Below are 16,760 nucleotides of genomic sequence, written 5' to 3' on the forward strand. Positions count from 1 at the left end.
AGATTACAAAGTATAATCTTTCACTAGTATGTCACACTTTAAACTCCATTAAATGGTCCTGGTCTTTTAAGCAATCAACATGACAAATGCTTGACTCAGAACTTTTGCTGATATACAGTGGATAATTTAATTGCCAGAAATGATCATTTATAAAGGATGATTCTTCTTCAGACAACCGCCATCTTGTGGGCAAAATGAAGTCAGGCCACAACCTGCTATCAATCTTCCTGTAGAATTCCCATGGAAGTAAAGGAGAGGGTTTTAGCAAAACTTGATAGCTGGCTGATTCTCCAACAACTCACCTTAATTAAATCTCTGAATTAAGGGTGATTTAATTCCCTTATTTAATAGCAAGGGGACACTAAGAATTCATTCATTTAAAATCCCCTTAAGTCCACTGCAACCTAACTCTCCCCCCACCCACAACAACTTACATCCTTCACCAACATAAGTGATAACAGTAGGAGGAAAACTAAGAAAACACTAATCAATGTCTGGAAAGAAGATCACCAGTCAGCTGCATCCAATGCAATGCAATCCACAAACAGCTACCTCACGTGGCACAGCCCCAAACCGACAAACAGTAGTTCTTTGTCTTAAAACTGGTCAACACAAGATGTGTGATTAATAAGCCCTTCACCACTGACAAGTTTATCAGCAAGATGTTGAACCCGAGTTGTCACAGAAATCGAGTAACCGAAACTGCAGAATTTTTTGTTCTACCTCCCTGGCACCGTCCACCACTAGTCACTTCCACCACCAAATACTCTATACCCAACATATCCAGGCACAAGGAGAACAAATGTGGAAGTAGAGTAATCATTCTGTCCCTTTCTGGACTTACGTGCAGGGAGAGATCACTCAAATCCAAATCTTTTAAGTATGTCTCTTAATGTGAAAGTCTAGAGAAGAGATTACTTTGGGCATTCTGCTAATCTCTAAACACCCAGATGCCAAGCACTTTCTAGAGGCACTAACAAAGAAGGAGGTAAAAGTTTCAAAAGCATTTAGAGGTCTAAGTCCCATTTCCAAATGCTATTTAGGAGCCGATGTCATTGATTTCCAGTGATACACAGACTCTGCTCATTCATTTTTGAAAATGAGTTTTATATTCTTTGGAACATTTTATCCTTAGACTCAAAAAGTATTTAGGCAGCACTGAAAATAGGTCTTAGGCTCTGAGTCCTGAGTCAGTTGCTTTTGAAAATTTCACCTGTCTTTCTTTGGCTTGGGAGATTTAAGCACCAGCAGGGATGACACTTCTGATATGATAGGCCAAAGAGCATTTTCCCAGTTCATGTTCGATTTCTCACAGATGCTTTCTGGACAGGGACGCACACACACACGCACGCGCACACACACACAGCCTGCGCTGCATTATTGGGCTGAATATAGATTTAAGAAATGCAAAGAATTACCTTTCCATTCTTGTTAGACCTCAGTATATTGTGCAATTATTTCTATATAAGCATACTATTTGTTTATGTATAACGATGCTCTCTATGTAACTTATTGTATGTGTATAGTAAGTTAATAGTCACAACTTTATGATAAGTACATAATTTATGATATAGTTCCCCATTATTGGATTACAGTGGAAATACTTGTATTTCCAATGGGTAGCATCTCTGAAAGAAGCAGAATAAAATGAAGTGTAAATTTTAATTAGAGCATCAGATTATGTTATTGATGTCATTTTATAGTTTTTATTTTTCGTATTTTAACTCAAGTATTTTCCTATCATCGCAATAATGCCAGCCGGCTAGAGTAGAGCCATTCTTTTTAGGCCAGTGGAGGTTATAGTAACTTTACCTTGTGGTTCTTACAATGCAAATTTTGCCAATGTACAGTATCTAAATCTCTTTTTAACATTATTGGAGGCAAATGACTTTCCTGTCATCAGGGATGTGAAATTTTGCCCCGAATGATTGGCTAGCATAGTACGATGGAACACAGCCTGATTCTATAATTCTAGTGCTTCTTGACCCTTCCCTCCTCAATCTTTCTTACTCAAATTTAATCCTGGTGTGGATTTTATTACATTTACATAAACATGCAGGATATATACAGTCTAATATATAACCAATTAGTAAAACTATAGTTCTACATGGAGAATTAAATGATAGTAAATCAGTGTAGATTTCCCAAGTTGGTAAATGGTTACTTTAACACATTATATCCTGTAACTATTCAAAGTTCTTGTAGACTTTCTGCAGGATGTTTTCACCTCACAAATATTTTGGCCTGTTATTAATACAATGATTTCACCCTTTTTCTTTACACAGGATAACTTTATCAAGGTTTCCCTTTTGACCAAAATTGCAGTTGGCTGATCATGTGTTGTACATTTAAAAGCTGGCTAAAGCTAATGTTATTTTTATGAAGATTGGTTCATAGCAGAACACCAAAAGATGAGGTAGTCTTTTTAGAATTCATTCATGTAGTGCCAAGTGTCTGTGGGGCTGTTATAAAGCTGCTCTGCTATAAATGCACAAGGTCTAGCACACTGTTTTTGCTATTTAACTGAGCTCTTCAAAGAAAAGTTCCAAACATAGGTCTCAGTCTTGTAGATACTTGGGCTGGTGCAAACCCATATCATCAGGGCTGATTCTTATTGAAGTCGGTTTTGCACTGAATTAGACACAATTCAGGAAGGCACTTAAGCATATGTGTCAGTCAAAGTCAATGAACTACTCTGTTTAAAGCTATAGAGGTTGTGATGGTGTCGTAGTATAATTCCCAAATCTGGACCTTAGCGTCCAAAATATGGGTACTAGCATGAATTCCCCTAAGCTTAATTACCAGCTTAGATCTGATATGCTGCCACCAATCAGGAATTTTCCAGGGCCTGATACCCTCTGGTCCCCCCAAAAACCTTCCCTGGAGACCCCAAGACCCAGATTCCCTGAGTCTCACAACAAAGGGGAATAAACCATTCCCTTCCCCCTCTCTTCTTCCTCCCAGCTCCTTCCCGCCCTGGGAACACTAGGAGATCGCCTGATTCAACTTCTTGAATCACCACACCAAGAGGAGTGTTACCTTCCCCCTCACCCAGAGGCAATACAAGCTGCGTGAATATAACACAAAGAGAAAATTTATCCTTCCCTTCTCCCCACCAATTTCCTGGTGAGTACAGACACAATTCCCTTGAAGCTTAACTAGGAGAAAAAAAAATCAAACAGGTCTTAAAAAGCAAAACTTTTAATAAAAAAAGAAAAAAAGTAAAAAGTTTATCTCTGCACTTTAGATGGTAAACAGTTACAGGGTCTTCAACTTATAAACAATAGAAAGAAACTTTCTCCAGCAGAAACACAATTTAAGCTACTTCCAGCAAGTACACATATGCAAATGAAAAAAAAAAGACTATGACCGCCTTTTTTCTTACTCACAATTCTGAATAGATAAGAGACTGTAGCAGGGAGATTGGCAGAAACCTGGTTGCACCTCTAGTCCCGTACAGGACCCAGAGAGAACAAAGCCAAACCCAAAACCCACAAACAAAGGCTTCCCTCCACGAGATTTGAAAGTAATTTGTCTCCTGATTGGTCCTCTGGTCAGGTGTTTGCAGGTCACTGTTTGTTAACCCTTTATAGGTGAAAGATACATTAACCCTTAGCTATCTGTTTATGACAGATGGGTTCCCCTGGGGTGCAACCTGGAACTGGGGTACTGTTGTGCCCTCTGTCTTACCAACCGGAGCTCCCTCTCACACTCTGATGCTGTGACAAGCTATAAACCTCTCCAGGTCCTGCACTCACAGAGACATCCACAGGCAGGACACACCCAGTCGAGTTACATGCATGCTTCTCCTAGCCACTCATGAACTAACAATAGAGAGGCTGCAGCCAATTCCTAACAGCTCCCCAGCCTAGGGCCCTAAAGCTGTACCATCTTGCTCTGGTCAGAAGCTTGACCAGTGTAAGCTTATTACCTAGTCTTCCCCTCCCTCAATGTTAGATGATATGTGCCAGCTCTCGTTCCTGAGCAGATTTTCCATGCACTTCGACCAAAACTCACTGTTTAGGTAAAATATAAAAGAGAATTATTAACTACAGAAAGAGAAATCTTAAGTCATTATAACGAATAAATGTACAGATCAAAGTTAGTTACCTAGTATATGACACTTTGTGCTGCTGGCTCAAACTCCCTGTGCTATAGAACCCCATCCCTGAAATGCAAAGAGGACTCAACAGCCCTATCCCTGCTGCGGGCCCAAAAGAGCCTGGATTTCTGAGAGCCTATCCTTAACAGCACGGGTGATGGCAGCAACTGTTGGGGCTTGGCTTATACAGGTTAGCCTAACTTTGTGGCCAGTTGCCAGATCTGATGTTCTTTCTCCCTACACTTGTTTATCCTTAGTTTAAATCATGTGCACTACAGGTGGTCAAAATGTTTCAAATTTCATTTCTTTTAAAAATTTTGGAAAAAAAATTCAGGAGAAAGATCAATGACTTCCTTCCTCCCCCCTTCACTTTTGTCCAACACTAGAGCTCACTAATTTTTTTTAAATTAAAAATAAGATGAACTGAAGAGGTAGAGAATGAAGCTGCTGCATTTAAGTATACCTTCTGTCCACAAATGTGGCTTCTGAGTTTGATTCATAATATTTTCCTGACTTTGGAAAGCTATATTTTTTTCTCTCCTCTTTATTGGAATAATAAAAAGCCACATTCACAGCTGACCTCAGTCAAGCTATGTCAATTTGCACTAGTGGAGTATTTGTCCCAATATGAATATGAATGGCATAAGACTGTGTTAAATTTAGTGAGATATTAGGATGATTCTCTATGGTTGTACCACTCCTTAGGCATGTCTGATAAGACTACAGAGGCGCAGCTGATTTTGTACACTTCCAGAAATTCTGAGTGTAAAGATAAACTCTCAGAAGTGTGGACTGTGAAAGCTAGAAATAACTGGAAAGATGTAAAATCTGACTGCAGCAGAGTAGTAGAGTTGTGCATGATTTGGAACTACAAATGCCTCCAATTTCAGAACATGCAGGGCTGTTAAAGACAAATCTTTGAATTTTGTGGTGGTATTCAGAATTTAGGACAGTGCCCCTGACCAGTATGCAGTGGCAGCAGGCACGAGTCAGTGGTAGATGGAAGTTGTGTTTATCATGGACAGAATAGCTGGAAGGCCAAAGACATGCATTTAGGCAGGCAAGGCAGAGAAGAAATGTACATAGGTCATTGCCACTGCCCATGCACTTTTGTATCAGAAAGTTATAATTTGCTCAAACACAAGTTACTGGGCTCAGTGCAGGAGTTATTCAAGCATGTCAGGTGTTGCTGGAGTTGAACTGCCACCACCTTTTCACACATCTTTACCAGAAAGAGGTTTTGAGTTTTATAGCATTCAGAGTATTATAACTTTTCCACAATATGCTTACCATGTGATGAAAAGGATGGTTTGGAGGAATGCACCAGGTATAGCCTGAGGGAGAAATTTAGAAGGAAATTGACTATACTTACAAGAGTTCAATGACAGGAGCCCAGACAACCATATCTCCCATGCATCTGTGCACAGCTGTCTGCAACTCTAGCACTGCCCCTTTGCTTGTATGATTGTGACTTGTTGTCCTTCCATGTAAGATTGTGTGAGGGGGGAAATCTTCTAAGCTGCATTGTGGAATGGGTTAAAATGCCCACTATACCTGATGTGGGTAATGGACACATTTATTTTCTATTTTATTTTGTTTTTACTTATTGCACAGGAGAGAGCAGGAGCATCTTCCCCAAGTCCCAGAGACTGGAGCCTTTTGGAGTGACATGCATGTCTGGGCCAGCCATGATACCCACAGCAGTGCTACTATCAAAGGCGGCTCTCAGCATTCAAAGGCAAATGGGGATGAGGTGGGTTAGTCATCGCTGCTGTCGTGATACGCCTGTGATTATAGTTTCAGCTACTCAGAAGTCCAAGGGAAGAAAAAATGATGTATTTGCTTGAGGCCAAGTCTAGATTAGGAAAATAGGGCATGTTTTAAAACATGTTAGCTAACATGTTAACATTTTGATTAAAATGATTTTAACTAGGAGTTTGCACCTAGGGTAGACAGGGCAAATTGTGTTTAAAAATGTTAGTTAGTTGTGATTAATCTCAAATCTTACCCCTAGGATTGACCATAACTAGCTAAGATGTTTTTAAATATGACTTGTCTACACTTATGCAAAGGGTTGTTTGAGATCATGTTAGTTAAAATGTGTTACCTAATATGCTTTGAAACACGTTCTTTTTTTAAGCCTAGGAATGACCAGAATGTGTTAGAATCAGAAGAGCTGCCCTAAAGAATACATCAATGGACGTATTTGGAGACTGTTGCCCAGCTAGAAGCAGCTGTGCAGGGGACTAAATGAGATACATGTCATAATGAATTCACTAATCTAATGAGAAACACTGTCATTACAGAGTCTCATCACTGGACACAAATCATACTACTAATATTAAAAGATCCTTCAGGGTATCCCAAAGGTTTTCTTAGCTGGTCATCAAGGTACTTGCCCCCTCAACTTCAGTCATGTGCCTTATTTTGCATTGTAAATGCAAACAAACTAATTTAAATTTTCAGTCAGTCAATGTGTGCTCACCTGTATTTTTGCGTGCACAAAGGCTTGAATATCAAACCATAATGATAACATAGACGTCCAAGCTCTTTGCAATCCAACCCAGGTCTCTGCCAAAATCTGTGAGGTTCCCAAGCAGTTAGATTGTGGAAAGTTTGTTGGCCAGGGGTGGGGTGTGTGTGTGTTTTCCCCCTGCAATGGCATTATTTCATTGCCTGGGAAAATGACAAGAAGATACAAAGCTCCTTCTTTCTCTCGCCATTTGCCCCTGGCTTGGGCATATTCTAATCAATATCTAATTCTACTCTTGTTTGAGTAAATGAAACTCATCCAAATAATGAATGCAAACTTGACATATGCATATTTGGAACCACAATTTAATTCTATGGGGCCATGGCCATGTACTAGGGCAAATATTGGAACAATTTCTTCTTGTAGGAATTTGGAGTTCTTCTTTTACTGCCCAGGCACCATTGATCAGTTCCTGTGCTGTGGCAGTTTAACAAAGGAGAGAAGGACAGAATCTCTGTGCTCCTTGGCATTCCTGAGGAGAACTGAACATTCCTTTTCGGCTCCATGATGGTGTAACATCAAATTTGGAAAAAAGCTGTGTCATCTTATCAGTGTCCACTGGCCCACATCACAGTGTTCTTCAGAGGGATGAGGTCTCTCCATCTTCCAGAACATTCTTGCTTAAGACTGACTGACTCCCTTAGAGAGCTCACCACTAGAGGGTGCTGGCTGTTTGATTTTTAAAGGCACAAGACCCATTAGACAGAAATGTTGCACGTGCATTCAACTGTAGTTCCCCAAAGATAAGATCTTAGATCAGACAATGCCCATCCAGGCTTGGATATGTGAAATTTATATTTTGCTTGGTCACACCAAGGCATTTTTTACTACACAAATAGAGAGAAAATTTCATTAATTCTGGAGACTGAAGCTGAGAGATACTTATCAGCTATTGTGTGGAATGGGATTAATTTCCACCTGGTTAAATCATGTTGGTTACAATTTTTTAAAAGCAGTATGTCATTACATGGTGTGTCCTGCTAGGATACTGTCACACCTGGGCTACTTTGATGCTACACATGGGTTTCAGCACTGACCCAAACATACACTGAGTTCTGGAATCAAACCAGATTTTTTTTCCCCAAATAAGTGGAATGAAATTAAATGCATGTACACTAGTAAACATGCCTACGGAAATAGTTCCATAGTTTCACATAAAAACTAAAGTTAAGCAATGAATAAAAATGAATATATATATTAGGTTTGAAAGTTTACATATTTTTTATTTTTTGATCCTGTATTACAAACTCAAAATTTCCATTGCAGTCTATGCAAGTCCTGGGTGCACAGGGAATGCTGGATTTATATCAATATTATACTCAAAAAGCTACATTAAAAGAGAACATTATTAAGGTTGTAAAGTCAAGCCCTCAAAAATTAGGAAATGCCAAAATTAAGATTCCCTGTACAAACTTAATTCAGTCCTCTTTTGTGTATTCATTACAATATAGTCTGTATATATGTGACATCTATCTAATTCAGTGCACAGGATGGACCTGCTCTGGGGATGAATCAGGACTGGGTAGTGAAGGAGACAGTTATCTACATGATGCCTGCTGTATTTGCTGCAGAATTTGGAATTGTAATTTGGAAGATGTGTTCCTGTTCTGGTTCTGAGAGATGGTGAGCTTAAGCCCACCCATAGCTAAAAGCCCTCCCCCTCAACAGAAGAGGAGGGGCCAGTGAACTCAGGCCATATTGAAAGCTGTATAGTGAGTGAGTCAGGGGACTGCAGGAAGAGAAGATGGTCTCAGGGTAAAGGAAGTTGTTGGTTGCCCTAGAGGCTTGGATTCTATCCCTGTCTCTGCCACAGAGTTTCTGTGTGAAATTAGGCAGGTTGCTTAAACCAAACTCTTCACAGGTGGTCACTGATTGTTGGTTCCTCATTTTCTAGTTGCCTGATTTGATACCCTGGGATTTGATTTGCAGAAGTGCTGAGCACTCACAGATGCAACTGAAGCCAGTGAGAGCTGTGCTTTGAATATTTCAAGTGGTATGTAATGCTAAATACTTTGAAAAATCAGGTCCATGATGTCTCAAATTGGGCATCCAAAGTTAGTGACTGCTTTTTACTTTAATCTTTGTGCCTCAGTTTCCCACCTGTTAAATGGGAATAATAACCCCTCATCTCACAATGGTGTTGAAATAAATAAATGTGTATGAAGCACTAAGATGCTCTGGTGATGAGTGCTATAGAAAAGTCCATGAGGAAATAGATGTATCTGTCTTCAGGTGACGGTTTGAATAGAATGCAGTTAATAAGGCATGGGGCCACACGTTGAACAATGAGAATAAAACAAAAAGTTGACCAGGTGTTCAGTAAGTGAGCACCATCCATCCTGTGCAGTGAAATATGTGCAAAGTGGCCAAACTAAGGTTGAACAGTTATCCTTAATTCTGTCATTTTCTAACTTTGCAGTTTTAATAATCTTTACGGCTGTGGGTTTGTATTGGCAGGAAACAAATCACAAATAGTGTGATTTTGTCATTTGTCCCCTCTTTTTAGTATATCAATGACTCTCACCACAATGGCGGCTCCTGCGGCTCCTGTCTTGCAGGGCTGGGCCTGGCTCCCGACTCCAGGCTTTGGACCAAGAGTGCAGGGTCACAATGCCCCTCAGGTTTGGCCTAGGTGCATTCCATCATGAGGAAGGACCAGGATGAATTTGAGCATCTCTGTAACCTGGTGCACCAGGTTAAAATGTCTGGAGCTGGAAGCTGTGCCCACCCGTGTGGGATGCAGAAGCTGCCACTGCTGTGCCTGAGGGGAGAGTGGGGCAGAGAGTGGCCCCATATCTCTTTTTTTTTAACCCCCACCCAGGCTGGGATTAGGGTTTTGGTGTGGGGCAGAGTGCACTGCTGTGGGTGGTTGGTGCCTCCTCATTCGTCAGGGCACAATTTATCAAAAATCAGGGAGCAGTCAAAAAAAAATCTCAACTTACTAAATTTACCACGACTGTTCCCTGATTTTTTTCATTAAAAAATACTGACACAAATCTGCAGCCCTCATATTCTTTCAATGTGGCAATTTATATATATTACTAAAACTAAAAACATTTCTGGGGATGGCACTTTTGAGGGTTAACCCTGCTAAAATTCAGTAGAACCCCCCCCCAATATTAATTGCTAAGTGGCTTAATTTTGATTCTCACCTATATTGCTTGATGGATCACCCAAGGAATTAAAATTGAAATCTGTCTCCTGGCACAAAGAGCAAGCAACGTGGTTGTCTGTGAGGATTGGGGTGGGAAAGAGTCCATAGTTTCCAACCCAAGAGTTCAGACCTGCATCGTATCCCTTCCAAAGTCACTGTGTCTATCCTGACCTCTGTGCCTTTTTTGAGGTGTTGTGGAGCACGGTATCCTCATAAATGTTGATCCAGTATCCCTTCCTTCATGCCCTAGTACAGAACTGCATTGGGCGTAGGTTTGAATGCCCATCTACAGAGCAACTCCACTTGTTCCCTCAGCCTTACCATGGGATGTAAGTTGCGGGGAGGACTTAGTGGGCCCTCTTCTGCTAGGTGGAGTTCTCCACATTTGACCATTTAGTGAAGGAAAAAAAAGAAGGCACCCAAAAGAGCTGATATGGAGACTGTACCGCTCCGCTGTGATACACAAATCAGTTTCCCTTTATGGATTCAGAGAATTCAGCTACCTTCTTCCTTCTCTGACAATATAAACGTGGAGCACTCATTCTCCATCTTTGTCATGTCTAGATCCCAGAATGAAGCAAAGTAATCACACATTCATCAAAGGTGTCATTCGTGATGCAGGTCAATCCATTTCAGTCATATGTGTTAGAATGCAAAAATATATAACATTTCATTTTGACCTCTGTGTAACTTGGTCTGAAATGTATTTGAATGATATAAAATACAGGTTTTGTTTTTTGCATTATTCAACTGTTTTTTAAATAAAGCTGCGTAGTGTTTTCTCCTCAATTCAGAGGTGTTATAAAATGTGTTAGTGTAGTGAGCCTGAGGGGATGCTACTTTAAAAATTCATTCGAGTGTTGGCTTTAAAACTCACTTTTTTTCTCTCTCTCTGTACAAGCTGGGATGTGCATTAAATTTAAGTAGAGAGAGATAAGGGGTCAAATTTTCAAAAGTGCCTAAGGGACTTACACACCCAAGTCTCACCCTCAAGAGCCTCATTCAGAGTTCTCAATACTGCACATATAATTCAACATGTGTCATTTTTGAAAATGGAACTTAGGCTTCTAAGTCACTTAGGCAATATTGAAACTTTGACCTGAAGGTTAAGATACCCCCAGAGGTCATTACATACAGTAATTTCCTTATGTTTCAAGAACTGATAGATATCTCAAACTTTAGCTTGTATCTGGAAACATTCCTGAAAGCTTCCAGAATTAATGTAATGAAGATAAGAATGGGATTGACAGGAAGTGTATCATAAATAGGCTTGGAAAAATTAGGTTTTTAATGAGTAAATATTTCATCATACATACATGAATCAATGAAAAAATATTTCAACTGATAATAGTAAAAATTTACAGACAGGCAAAGTAAGAAAATTACTGCTTGAAAATTTATCCGAGTTGAATTTAAAGCTATTTGCTTTATATATTTTGATGTAACATTGACAATTAGTGTTTTAACAGTTATCAATCTTCAACTTTTTGAATCTCAACATCTATTGTCATTAAATAATTATTGGCTGATTTCCACCCCACCTTGCCTAACCATCATAATTTCCCACAACTGTGAAGATTTAAATAAATAAATAAAAAATGGGAAAAAATGATTAAAACCCACAATTCTATAAAATTTAAATAAAAATTGAAAATGCTTACAAATAAACTGATAGGTGTCGAAATTTAAAAAAAAATGGAAAATTGGTTCTAACTCAGGTTAGAAAATTTCCATCAATCCCCAAGATTCAATATTGCTGTCTTCAAAAGCTACTCCATCCTGTGACCTATAGTGAGATTCCCTCCTCTGAAGTCAATGCCACCGTTTTTGCTGTTGTATCACTTTGTAGTGCTAACATTTTGGTTATTAAGCTAGTTGCAGTGTGGATTTTCTGTTTTTCAGTGTGCATTGAAGGCAATGGTATTGCTGAACTAAGTGTGTTGGAGGAGTGTGTACTAGTGTGCTGGTTTCATTTTAGGTTGGTATTGTCTTGCGTGTGAATAGTGCCTTAACTAATGATGTCTTTGGTTTTTAGTGTTTGGGTTGTCGTGAGGAAGTACATTTGAGCAACCTTAACTCTGCCTAATGAGGATTTTTTGTGGAAGAATATAAATATGAGGCTTGATCCTGCATATGGGAAGAAAGGGTATATTATGAGAATCAGTGGATCTGAGGGGAGGTCACTCAGCTCAGAATACTGCACTTCTTGTAACTCTGGGAATTTGGAAATTGAGCAGTGTGGAACTAGTTGAACCAATGCTTTCAGCCAGAGTACCAGAACTGCTGGTCATTGTGGGCTGATCACCTAATTTCCATAACAGTGTTAAGGGCTCAGTCTCTGGTGTACCAGGTTTTTCAGTCTCCACTCATTGTTGGATGGTGCCTGAACTCTCAAGGGGGATGTTCCCTGTTTTGGTTAAATCAGGTTTCCTGTTTTGTTGAGGTAGGAACTCCCCCACCAAATACCTTGCAGCCTAAAGGAAAGTACACTGCATCATGAGACCAGAGTTCAGATCTGACCACTGCAAGCCTACACTTCACAGTTCTTATTACTGACTGAATCCTAATACATGAACTCGAGAAGGCAATCAGGTACTACCAGTACCACCATTTCAAAATGTAAGTTAGCAAAGGGGTTAGTCATAATCACTTCAGGCAGAGCTGGGAATAGAATCAAGGTTTCTGAGAGGGCAAATCTAAGTTGTATTCACTCAGCCATGCTGCATTGCAGAATGAATGTGACTGTGTATGTTCTGGCTATCCTGTTTGTAATCACCACACTCCCAGGACAAGAGATAAAACCCAGAATTCCTGGTCTCCCATATTTTACTACTGTTTAGCAAATAGTTGTTCAACCCACTGGCAAAGTGTCTGTCAAGTTCTCCTCTACTGGCTGGTCCAGTAAGATATAGTAATTGTTCCAGTAGCCGATGTGATTAGAGATCTATGCTGGGGAACTGCAGGGCCAGGGTTCCCACTCTGATGATCATTGTCCTCCTATTGATTGTGACAGAATTTGTTTTATCCAGTTTTGTGAAATGGTTTATCTAATTCACACACTGAGAAAGCATATTTTAAAACAGGTTTTATAGTTCAAAACAATGTTATTTGCACCTGACCCACAACGAAGTACAGATGTTCAATATTTCAGATATTTGTCACTCATTTTGATTGCTGATGTCATGCTCTCTGTAACATTTGAAGGATTCACAGATTTTTAAGGTCAGAAGGGACCATTTTGATCACTTAGTCTGACCTCATGACAGGTCACAGAACCTCACACAGTAATTTCTGCATCAAGCAAATAACTATCTGAGCTACAGCACATATTTTAGAAAGATATCCAGTCTTGATTCAAAGACTTCAAGTGATGCAGAATCCACTACATCCCCAGGAAAATAATTCCAATGGTTAATTTCCCCCACTGTTAAAAATGTGCATCTTCTAGTCTGAATTTGTCTAGTTTCAGCTTCCAGCCATTGAATCTTTTTAGACCTTTTTCAGCAAGACTTTTGAGCTGTCTAATCTCTTCCCCAGGTAAGTATTTGTAGACTGTGATCACATTCTCTCTTTTGAGAACAGTGTGTGCTGCATGCCCATGCAGAAAGAACTCTGAGTGCAAGGGCGGTTTCCAATACTGGACATGGTGTGATCTTCACCATCAAATATAGATGCCATCGGCAGACTCTCAGAGAATATGTATCCAACTCATCAGGTGTGCATTTGCCTGTTGGGGGAGGCAAGATCAAGTCTGTACTGGCCAATTCAGTATTTGAATTTCCATGGGATCCTTCTGGATAAGAGGCACAACAATTGTTATCCTTAGTTAAGCCTTCAAGAAAGTGCTTTTGGTCTGTCCATTCCATCACTCATTTAGAATAATAGGGATGAAATACTAGAAGAGTAGTGTTTTACATGAATTTTGCACCAACTCAGCAAGGGTGTAAATAGAAGCTCTGATTCATATTAATACTTTTAAAACCCAGGTGCAGTTTGTAGAGTTCAGGGCTCTAGTTGTCCATTTTGGCTAAGATATGTTTGTGCACAAATAAAGAGGATGCTTTTATGACACTTTTCTTTCTCCTCCTATTCAAGCTGTCCAGAGACTTAACTCCCAGCATGCCTCGGAGAAGCTCTTACTCTCTCAAAGCTGACACAGACCTTTCAATCCTGTTCTGGGAGTACGGTGACCAGACAGCAAGTGTAAAAAATTGGGACAGGGAGTAGGGGGTAATAGATGCCTATATAAGAAAAAGCCCCCCAAATTGAGACTGTCCCTATAAAAGCGGGACATCTGGTCATCCTATCTGGGAGCCAAAAACCTCTAGAGCACACTAGCGCCCTTGCTATGCCCTATCCCCTGGCCACACCCTTTGGCACACTGCCTAGCCTGGGGAAATTGAAAGTGGTGGCATTTGGAACAAGTGTAGCTGTCTTACATCAGCAAAGGAAAACTTTACATTGGGTTTTTCTTCCAGTGGAGAGATCCACACTGCTTTTATGGCATCTTTATGCTGCTGGAGCCATGTAAAGCAGGTTCAGGGCAATGGATGAATGACCCCAGGGGATTGATTTTCCTTGTTGTTAGCTTTTTTATTTGCTCTATTCCTTGGTGTTTGTTTTTTCTCCTTCGTTCTTCTGAGCCTCTAAAGGAATGCTGAGAATTTTTCAGACAGTGTCCTATTTCCCTGGCCTTCCTTCTCACCAGCCTTTGAGTCACTGCATCACAATTACTGTACCTCCAGTAACTGAGGCCTTATCTACACTAGAAAGTGATGCCACTTTAACTTTACCACTATAGTTAAAGCAGTAAACCCCTAATGTGGCCTCTAGTTATACTGGTATAAAGGTGCCTTATGCTGATAAAATTGTGAGCTCACTAGTGGTTGTACAGACGTAACCATTTTGGTTTTAAAAAAAAAAATCCTCTCCCCCGCAAGCCAAAATAATTAAAGTGCTATAAAGACTGTGTAGATCAGGCTTCAGAGTATTAGGTGGGACCAGAGAGGCTACTGTTATGTTAATAGATCTGAGGCTCTTCTCTTCATAACCCACCCCAGACTGAGTGCTTTGTTTTTGTAGCATTTTCATCCCCTAAAAGTTTTGAGAATGAGTGACCAGGAGAAGAAATCAGTCATGGTCTCCCATGTGGTGGTTAAAAACACTATTATTAAGGAACAGAACTGGACCCAATAGGATCTTTATTGATTACTTGTTGGCACAGGTTAGCTAGTTGCATGTTAGTAAGCCTGGTGTGTAGCTCTTGATTTGTTTCTGAAATGTCTAAGGAATACGGATAGCAGTACTAATGAGAAGTAAATGTTGAATTAGTGGAAGAATCACTTGGCCTAAATTATCCTGAACTTTTAAAATGAGTCTTTCCCATCTCCTTTTTCTTAGCCCACACCCTTTAGAAGCCTGCCTGATTTAACTGATGCAAGACATGTAGCTAGCTTTTGAGCGATGTATCTTTTCTTCTTCTAGAGCAGAACACAAGTTTCGTGTTCATGTCTTAAGTTTTTGTAATGATTTGTTTATTTTTTAAATGGCTAGATCTTTGCTGACTCCCCAGAGCCACACCCAGTGTTGTACTGAAGTCCCCAGGTAAACCAGTTTCTACTTTGATTCATTTCACTTAGAAACAGAAATGTAAGCCATGGCCTCTTGTCCCAGTGGAGTCCTCTAAATGCAGTCTACATAACAAAAGGTGAAGGAGCCAAGTCTGAGTTTAATTTCCGGACAACTGTTTATAGGAGCCTTTATAAAGGCATTCAGTTAAGGAATTGTCAAACATCCCTTATTCAGAAGCCATATAGTTGAATTGTAATGTATGAGTTGCTGTATTAAAATTGGATACCACAGAGAGGATGGAGGGAGTGAAATATAGAGCTTTTCCCTCTAGGTTGCTCATTCAAATCTGGCCTGAGTCAGTCGTTCACAAAAATTGTCACTGTTTAATTACCTGTGTGAAATGAGTTGGTGGCCTCAATTGAGTTCCCAGAGAGGTTTGCACATCCCCAAAGCAACCAACTGGCACTAATTGGCACCCTATCTAACCATATGAGCAGGGAGCCAGAGGTCTGAATGGGGACTGATCTACTCACTCAACCTTAGAGATGTTCACTCTAGGTCAGAGTTGAAGGAATATTAGTAGGCTAGTATGTGGAAATCCCAGATTTGGACCTTAGCGTCCAAAATATGGGGGTTAGCATGAAAACCTCCAAGCTTAGTTACCAGCTTGGACCTGGTACTGCTGCCACCACCCAAAAAATTAGAGTGTTTTGGGGCACTCTGGTCCCCCCAAAAACCTTCCCTGGGGACCCCAAGACCCAAATCCCTTGAGTCTCACAACAAAGGGAAATAAACCTTTTCCCTTCCCTCCCCTCCAGGTGTTCCTGGAGAGATACACAGAAGCAACCTCCGTGAATCTAAGCAGAGGGAGTCCACCCTCTTTAATTTCAGTCCTGGAACAAAAAGCACTTCCCTCTTCACCCAGAGGGAATGCAAAGTCAGGCTAGTAAATCTAACACACACAGAGTTCCCCCCTGACTTCTTCCTCCCACCAATTCCCTGGTGAGTACAGACTCAATTCCCTGGAGTTTCCCCACTAAAGAAAAACTCCAACAGGTCTTCAAAGAAAGCTTTATATAAAAAAGAAAGAAAAATACATACAAATGGTCTCTCTGTATTAAGGTGACAAATACAGGGTCAATTGCTTAAAAGAAATATGAATAAACAGCCTTATTCAAAAGAATATAATTTAAAGCACTCCAGCAACTATAGACATGTAAATACAAAAGAACATAAAAATCCCCTATCTGATCTTTGGTACTTACAACTGGGAAACAGAAGATTAGAAAGCAGGAAATAGAAAAATCCTCCTCATAGCTGAGAGAGATTCAGGCAGACAGAAGACAAAGAACTCAGACACAAACTTCCCTCCACCCAGAGTTGAAAAAAGTCTGGTTTCC

The sequence above is a fragment of the Gopherus flavomarginatus genome, chromosome 1 (genome assembly GCF_025201925.1).
Source record: "Gopherus flavomarginatus isolate rGopFla2 chromosome 1, rGopFla2.mat.asm, whole genome shotgun sequence".
Taxonomy (NCBI): Eukaryota; Metazoa; Chordata; order Testudines; family Testudinidae; genus Gopherus; species Gopherus flavomarginatus.